Below are 8,428 nucleotides of genomic sequence, written 5' to 3'. Positions count from 1 at the left end.
TTATAAATAAAATATTTTCTTACGCCTACCAAGCCAATAACACTTCAATTAAATACGTGTGCAATATTCTATCCTCATCTTTTTGCATCATAAAAAATAAATTGAAATTTCCAGTTTTCCTCTCCCTATGAATAGTCAATTCAAAATTAGAGTTGAGAGGGTAAAGAATCGATAAAAATGTATGGTTGAAAGAACCATTTAAGGAAAGAGAGAGTTCAAATATAAATATGATTTCTATTTTCCAAAAATAATAGTGTTCTTTCTTAACTCCTCACAACCACGCGCATTTGAAGCAGTAAATGTGGGTCATTCATCATGTGCATCACATTTTGTTTTTTAAAATGTCCACTTAATATTTTGTTATTTACCGTATAATAATAATAATAATAATAATATATTTAGACGATTTCAAAAAAGTGGAGTAAGTAAATAGCAGACAAAAAACTTTGCATAAGCGAATTCAATCAAAAAGGACTATGAGCCCGTTTGGATGGGCTTACAAAAAATAACTTTTATGTATAAAGTATTTTTAGAACTTTGAAGTGCTGAAAGTTATTTTCATAAATAAGTAGTTGAGTGTTTGGATAAAAGTGCTTATGTTGAAAATAAGTGTTTGAATTTTAGGATTAAAAGAATAAAAAAGATAGTTTGGGAATTTAGTTAAAATATAAGGGATATAAAAGTAATTTCTATGGTCAAACAAAATGACTTTAAGCACTTAGAAAAAAAAGTCAGAAATCCTAACTTTTCATTTTTGACTGACTTTAAGAATTTTATGGCTTAAAGTTAGTATTAGACAAACACGTCTAAAAACTAAAAAAGAGCTTATAAGTTGGTTTGACCAACTTAAAGCCCATCCAAATGAGCTCTATAATAGTATAAAGAGTATTGACCATAAGCAAGAATTGGTCCTTTTTTTTGTTGTTCTTTTACATTGACAGCACAATCTCAAGATAAAGAGCCCGTTTGAATGAGCTTTACCCTTTTTAGTTTTTGGATGTGTTTGCCTAATGCTAACTTTAAGCCATAAAATTCTTAAAGTCAGTCAAAAATGAAAAGTTAGGATTCCTAACTTTTTTTTTCTAAGTGCTTAAAGTCATTTTCTTTGACCATGAAAATTACTTTTATATTCCTTATATTTTAACTAAATTCCAAACTACCCTTTTTATTCTTTTAACTCTAAAATTCACATCATTTTCCTCATTTAAGCACTTTTATCCAAACACTCAACTACTTATTTATAAAAATAACTTTCAGCACTTCAAAGTTCTAAAAACATTTCATACATAAAAGTTACTTTTTTAATCCCATCCAAACGGGCTCAAAGTCATCTTAAATATGACACTCTATAGCTGTAACAAAGTTGGAAATATTTTTCTGAAAAATAAAAAAAAAATATAGCTATTTCTATTTTTTAACAATTAAATTATTTAATTTGACAAAATTTATTTCAACAATAAAAATCAATTTAACCTATTTAAATTTTTTAATAACTCTATGAAATTTTATAACATTTTCTTGTTTAGAAGAGTTGTATTTGCAAACAAATGATAATAAAAAAGAGTTATACAACTAAACCAAATCAATACAAATTTATTTTATTTTTAAAAAAAATGAGTTAGACTACTACATAAATTTCAATATAAAATTAATAATTTTCACCATAATTAAAATTATAAAGATTTAGTACATATATACTCATATGTTTAAGCAATTTTTACAAAAGAGAAATCAAAATTCACTTTCTAGAGATTTAATTTGTTGAGATGTGACGAACTTATAAAAAAAAAGGAAAGTAATAAATTTAAAAAGCAAGTTATATTAGAGCAAAAAAGACTATCACTAAGAGTACAAACAAAATTTTAAAAAAATAGCAAAAACAATAATGAATGGGGAACTGAACTCAAACCTTCAATCAATAATGAACCCGCTTAACCACCAAAGTAGAGAGTAGAGATGTGCCAAACGGATTCAAATGACTTTTTTATTAGCTTTACTCTTTTCAAAATTAATTTAGTTTATACATTTGGTATATTTTTTTGACAAAGTAAATTCAACTAAACCTCCTTAACTGTACATAGATCTTCTCCTAATATAGGCAAACTTATTTTATGAGGTGGAGAAACAGTTTGTAATAGATTCTTGTCAATTATTTAGCGTATAATGTAATGTCAGAATTTTTTAAAAAAAATTTCGATGGTCAAAATAAAAATAAGAAACTATATATCAAGTGAAAACATTAACTAGAATATAATAGATAACTTTCTTCTTTTATAAGTATCAAGTTTCTGAAAGTTGATAGCTTGACTAATATAGGTTTGAATCGTATAAGACTCATAAAAAGAAAAAATGTTAAAATATTAATCAGTTACTCAACACAATCTATAATTAAGAAATATATTATTTGTCCAACGATAATGTTTAAAATATCATTACTAAAGAAAAAGATTAATGTTTTTTTCAACATTATGTTTATAAGAAGAATCAAATAACAATGAATAAACAGATAAGTGAGCTCAAAATATTTATTGCATAAAATCATTAATTTTTAGGATATTACTATCTCTAATTTCTATTATTTTCATGGGTGAAATTACAAGATTACAAAAATACAATCAAAAAATAAAATGAAGAAAATAAAATCTTTTCAGGCTGAGGCACGGATATTTCGCTTTCTCTAAAGAGATTCAAATCCACTGCAGTAAATCTTTTCACCGGTCCAGCAGTAGTCCTCTTGACTTATCTCCTACATAATACAATAGTCTTATCACAAAGTGACTCAATAAACTCTGGACAAGAGTTGACCCTAAAGCTCCACAAAAAGAACACATCCCTTCAACTAATAAGAACTCTCTTTTTGACTAATTTTTATGCACTCTATATTTTTTTGTGTAAAAAGCAAAGGAAGACCATCTCTATTTATAGGTGAGGAAGTCTTCTTAGCAATGAATATGAAGATAATGGTGAAGTAAATAAAAAAGATAAATGACGTAAAGGTTACATAGATTCCGAGGTATAATGAAGAAATAAAGAGTGAAATAATGTGAGGGTTAACAAATTCCATCAATGGCTTTGGAAGATGCTGCCAGCCAGCAACGGATTGTAACTTCTAACACTTACTCCAAATGGGAGTAATGAGCAAATAAAGTCTCAATGACAGTAAGTGAAATTGCCACTAACGGGCAGAAATGACAAGCAGCACTATGACTCCAACATTAAAGCAAATTAATATATTAAATATTAATATTAAAATGCTAAAAACCAATACTTTCAACATGTTCTATAAAATATTGTGGATGGTAATTCTTTCGTCAAATAATTAGTAATCATAAGTTTTATAAACATATACCATGTCTAGTACATAATTGATGGTTCTTCTGCGAGTTGATTCCATGAGTGAATCAATTTATTCATTGTGAGGTATTTATTACGTTGGTTTTTGAGTGGTCGAATTGTTGTGTTTAAATGCTGAAATAATTCTTGATCGAAATCACATATTCAACACCATAGACTATATCTTAGGAATTCTTGGATAGTCCAAATTACTTGAAGGGGTGTTGAAATCAGGTATGGATTGTTGTTGGAATTTTAGGCATGTTTTATGTGAACGGTTTATGCATGTCAAGGTAGTCTGGGTCATATTCAATTGTAGGAATTGTTGAATCAATGTGGTGAAATAAGAGATTTGCAAGTGGTTCACTAAGCTGGCTAAGGGCCAAGGGCTAGGATAGTTGGCATGAAATCTTAAGTGAGGGTGATGGACCAGCTGATAGGAAGGATTGGAAATTTGAATTCGGAATTGGAGTCAGTAATGTAATTCTAGTGTTTGATGAATAGGTAGGCTGTGGTACCTTTGATGTGATGAGAGGGTTGAGTTAAGATAATTAAGAGGCTGAAATGGCTCCTAGTGGTAGAGTTGATAGTAGAATGAGGTAGAAAAGGCTTGGGATATAGTATATGAGTTCTGGATAGTGCACGGGATAGTAAGGACATGGTGATAAGGATTGGATGGTGTAACTTTCATATTGTATGTTTTTTGTGAATATTTAAATGATATTATGTAGTGCAGTGGCGGATTCAGGATTTTAAATAAGGGGGTTCAAAATTTAAATAAGTAGACACACGAGCTAGTCGAAGGGGGTTCGACATCTATTTTATATACATAAAAAAATATTTTAACCATGTATAAATAGTATAATTTTCCGCCGAAGGGAGTTCGGATGAACCCCCTCGGCACAAGGTAGGTCCGCCCCTGATGTAGTGGATTCGGGTTGATCGATGATGTCTACTGGCATGTGTTGTTTATACTAATATTACTCTTGATATGTCATTTGGTATAGTCTTGTTTCAAGATTAACGATGTTTCCTAGGTAACAATGATGATGATCTCTGACAGCTACTATTTCTACTGCTATGGTGGAAGTTATGTCAATTTTTATGTTATTTCATATTATTAGAAGCTCTTGTACCTGATTAGTTCCTAGAGAGGATTTTTGTTGTATTTTCAAAATATTTCTATTGAAATTAAGATTTAGTTTTTGATTCCTTTATTTTAAAAAGGTGGTGTATCATGTTTTTGTTTACTTCCGCATTATTCATTTTAAATTGACTGCTAAGAATTCTCCTAGTTAGGTGTTACAGTAGGTGCCGGCACGATCCAATAATTGAATCATGATAGTGTCACACATAAAAAAACTTCATTGATGCACATGTGGAACAAGTGTCACCCATGCAAACAACATTCATGCATGTGTGACACGTGTCTTTGCTTATTATGAACATTGATATGTGTCTTGTGTGCTGACATGTGTCGCATGTTGACAGATGTCACGCAATCGAACACATGTGTTTTATAGATACTTTTTCGTACATGAACACCTCCTAATTATAAAATACCACTTGATTTTACATTTTCAATTAAAGTGAGAAGTGTTGTAAAAGAAGTCAAAAAATGGATGTTAATGGTTTGTTTTATACTAACAAATGTTGTGTAGACCTTATTGATTACATAGATGCAGGTTATTTATCATACCCACATAAAGTTCGATCTCAAACAGGCTATCTATTTACATTCGGAGAAACTGTTATATCATGGCGATCTACAAAACAGTCTATTATTGCTATTTCTTTAAATCATGCTAAAATAATAGCAATTCATGAAGCAAGTAAAGAATGTGTTTTGTTGAGATTGATGATACAGTTCATCAAAGAAAGATCCAGCCTGGAAAATGATGTCAAAATAGCCACAATTATATTCGAAGACAATGCCGCGTGCATAACTTAATTGAAAGGTGGCTTCATAAAAGGAGACAGAACGAAACATATTTTACTAAAATTATTTTTCACACATGATCTCCAGAAGAATGGTGATATTGATGTACAACAAGTTCGTTCAAGTGATAATCTTGCAGATTTATTCACAAAGGCATTTCCAACGTCAACTTTTGAGAAACTAAGATATAAGATTAGAATGCGTCATCTCCAAAATATCAAATGAAGTTTTCATTAGGGGGAGTAAAATGCGCGCTGTACTCTTTTTCCCTTAACCAAGGTTTTGTTCCACTGAATTTTTTTGGTAAGTTTTTATGAGGCAGCACTCAAGGCGTATTATCAGATGTGTGTACTCTTTTTTTTTAATTAGGCTTTTTTCCAATGGATTTTTTCTAATAAGGTTCTAAGGAGACACATTATCTTTTTATGGACTTCAATCAAGAAGACAACTTGCAAATAACTCAAGCAGAGAGGATGGAATTATGGTCTTCATCATGAAAGTAATAAGGGAGCAAACAATGTGTATTACAAATAATTATGTACATATTTTCTTTTATATATGAACATTCAAGGGGGAGTGTTGTAAAAGAAGTTAAAAAGTGGATGTTCATGGGACCCACTTTCACTATAGCTTATCATTTTTCTTCTTCAAAATTTGCCTATAAAAGGCACCGCACCTGCAATACAAAAACACACTCAATTCTCTCAACTCTTCTCTTTCTATTCCTATTTCTTTTTTATCTCTCTTTCTTATTAATTTATTAAGTTAGTTTGTTTTATAACAAGAAGTTACTTAATTGCCTTTAAAAATTACCTATATGTTTTAATCAATATTCATTAATTAGTTCTTTAATTTATTAAATTAACTTAATGATGTAAGACATATAACTTACAAATCTTGCACAAATATGTTTTTTTAAAAGAGATAGGAAAAGGAAAAATGAAGAAGGAAATACAATTTGGAGAATCGAACTCTCACCATTAAAGTAAAGTGTAACGATCCTTTTAGTCGTTTGTGAATTTTATTGATTTTTATATATTAACCCTTTTAGTAGCTTTTATAAATAATTTATGACTTGTAGGAATGAGTGACATAATTTTCAAATTAAACAAAAGATTATTTTGTTGCTAATAATAATAGGAAGAAAAAAAAGGAGAGAAAATAAGTTTGTAAAATAGAAAAAGACAAAAGGAAAAGGAAAAAAATAATAATAAAATAAAGTCCAATGTCACTACAACCTGAGAAACAGAAAGAGACGGCAGAAGCAAAAACGAGAGAAAAAACACAACAGAAAAAAAGAAAAAAAGAAAGAAAAAGAGGAGAAAATTGGGATTTTCATCCCAAAACGTTAAGGTAAAATTTCTCATCCTTTTCATTAAATTTTTATGTGATTATGAAGAGGTTTTTAGGGTAGAAATGTATAGAATTTATACTGAATTACGAAAATATAGTCCTAAGGTTCTTAGCATAAAATCTTGATTTGGGGGTCAAATAATGATCCGTTTTATCTGAAATTTGACGTGTAAGTTTGTTTTATTATGGGTGAACATAATTTGAAAGAAAATTTGAAATTTGACTTCAATAGTCCGGGATGACTTTTTGGTCTGATTTTTAAGCCGAAAATAAATATAGCAATATAGGTGTCATTAGAATCATATTAATATGAAGGTTTTATATTTGAATAGATTTTGATTGTTCATAAGCGTTACGAAAGGACAAGTTTATAAATTGACATTTGAGCTTCGATTTAAGTCAAATAGAGATTTCTTACTTCTTTGAAGTGTTAGTTTTAATGTATTAAATAAGTATAAGGGTAATGGGTAATAAAAGATTTCCGTATAAATGAGATAACGAGCATTTATACGGGTACCAATGTCATAATATGGGGAAATTTATATGAAATTGATTATTGGTTGATAATATCTCATAAGTTGTTATATGATTAAATTGTTGAGACTTGTGAAATACGTAAACTTGATTATGATTGGTGATCCTTAGTTGTAGAGTCGATTGATGAATTCATGTTATATATTTGTTCATACATATTCACACCATTCCCATTGTTGCATGATAGTTATTAGTTACTATTGTTCATTGAATTATTTGTGAGATTTGTATTCTTATTACACAGACGGGAAATGGTCCCGTCAAGTGATATCATGCAAAGCCGATGGGAAATGGTTTAGGAGAGTGGTATTGTGCCGATGAAAAAAAAATTCGGCGAGTGTTATTGTGATAATGGAAAATGGTTTCGACAGATCTATGGACCTTATGAGTCCCCCTAGGTCCCGATTATCCGAAAAAAGAAAACAGGTGTATATCAATTTTTGGCCAGTTCATTGCATTGCAGTATATTTCATCTACATTGCATTTCATGTTGATTTAGTATTGAGTTGTTGAGATGGTTGTGATTCTGATTTGACTTGATATATCTTAGACATCTTGTGATATCAATAGTGGTGTAATTGATAGTTTTGAAAAAATAATTGTTTTAATTGTTAAGTTGAGGTAATTTATTTTATGAAGTAATTATACTGTGAAAAAAAATCTTTAGGATATATCTCGTTATCACTTCTAGGAATGGTTAGTAATTAAAGCTTGTTGAGTACACGTGTTTTTCGTACTCTCTCTATACTTGTTGCATTTTTTTGCGTGTAGGAACTAAGCCAGGTACTAGCGGTACCTGATTTGCTGTGATTGAGATTGGTGATTGGTGATTGTTGGAATTCAGGATGAGCTTTTTTCTCTTCAGCAGTACTGAATTCTAGAGCTTTATTTTTTGCCTTAAGATAGTTGTTTTAGTTTTCACGCTTCTTTCGTATTCATAGATTCTCTTGTATTGGTGTCACCAAGTGCTTGGGGTAGATTGATTTTAACTTATTTGTTCTTTACTTATATGACTTAGTTGCTTAATTCAATATTATTTCTGCAGTAGTTAAATTGTTACTTGGTAATAAAGGGATAGGGTTTGCCTACGGAATGTAGGTACCTTCACAGCCTAGTGAGAGATTTGGATCATGACATAAAGCTTTGATAGTCAATCAACTGAACAACTAAGATTTTTTCTGGAGTGGTTAGTTATTGTTTAGGAAGAGAATTATTAACTGTATAGTTAATGAGGAAAAAGCCTCATATACCCCTAAACTTCGTGATTTA

Source organism: Solanum dulcamara, chromosome 8, assembly GCF_947179165.1.
Source record: "Solanum dulcamara chromosome 8, daSolDulc1.2, whole genome shotgun sequence".
Taxonomy (NCBI): Eukaryota; Viridiplantae; Streptophyta; class Magnoliopsida; order Solanales; family Solanaceae; genus Solanum; species Solanum dulcamara.
Note: the sequence above shows the minus strand (reverse complement) of the source record.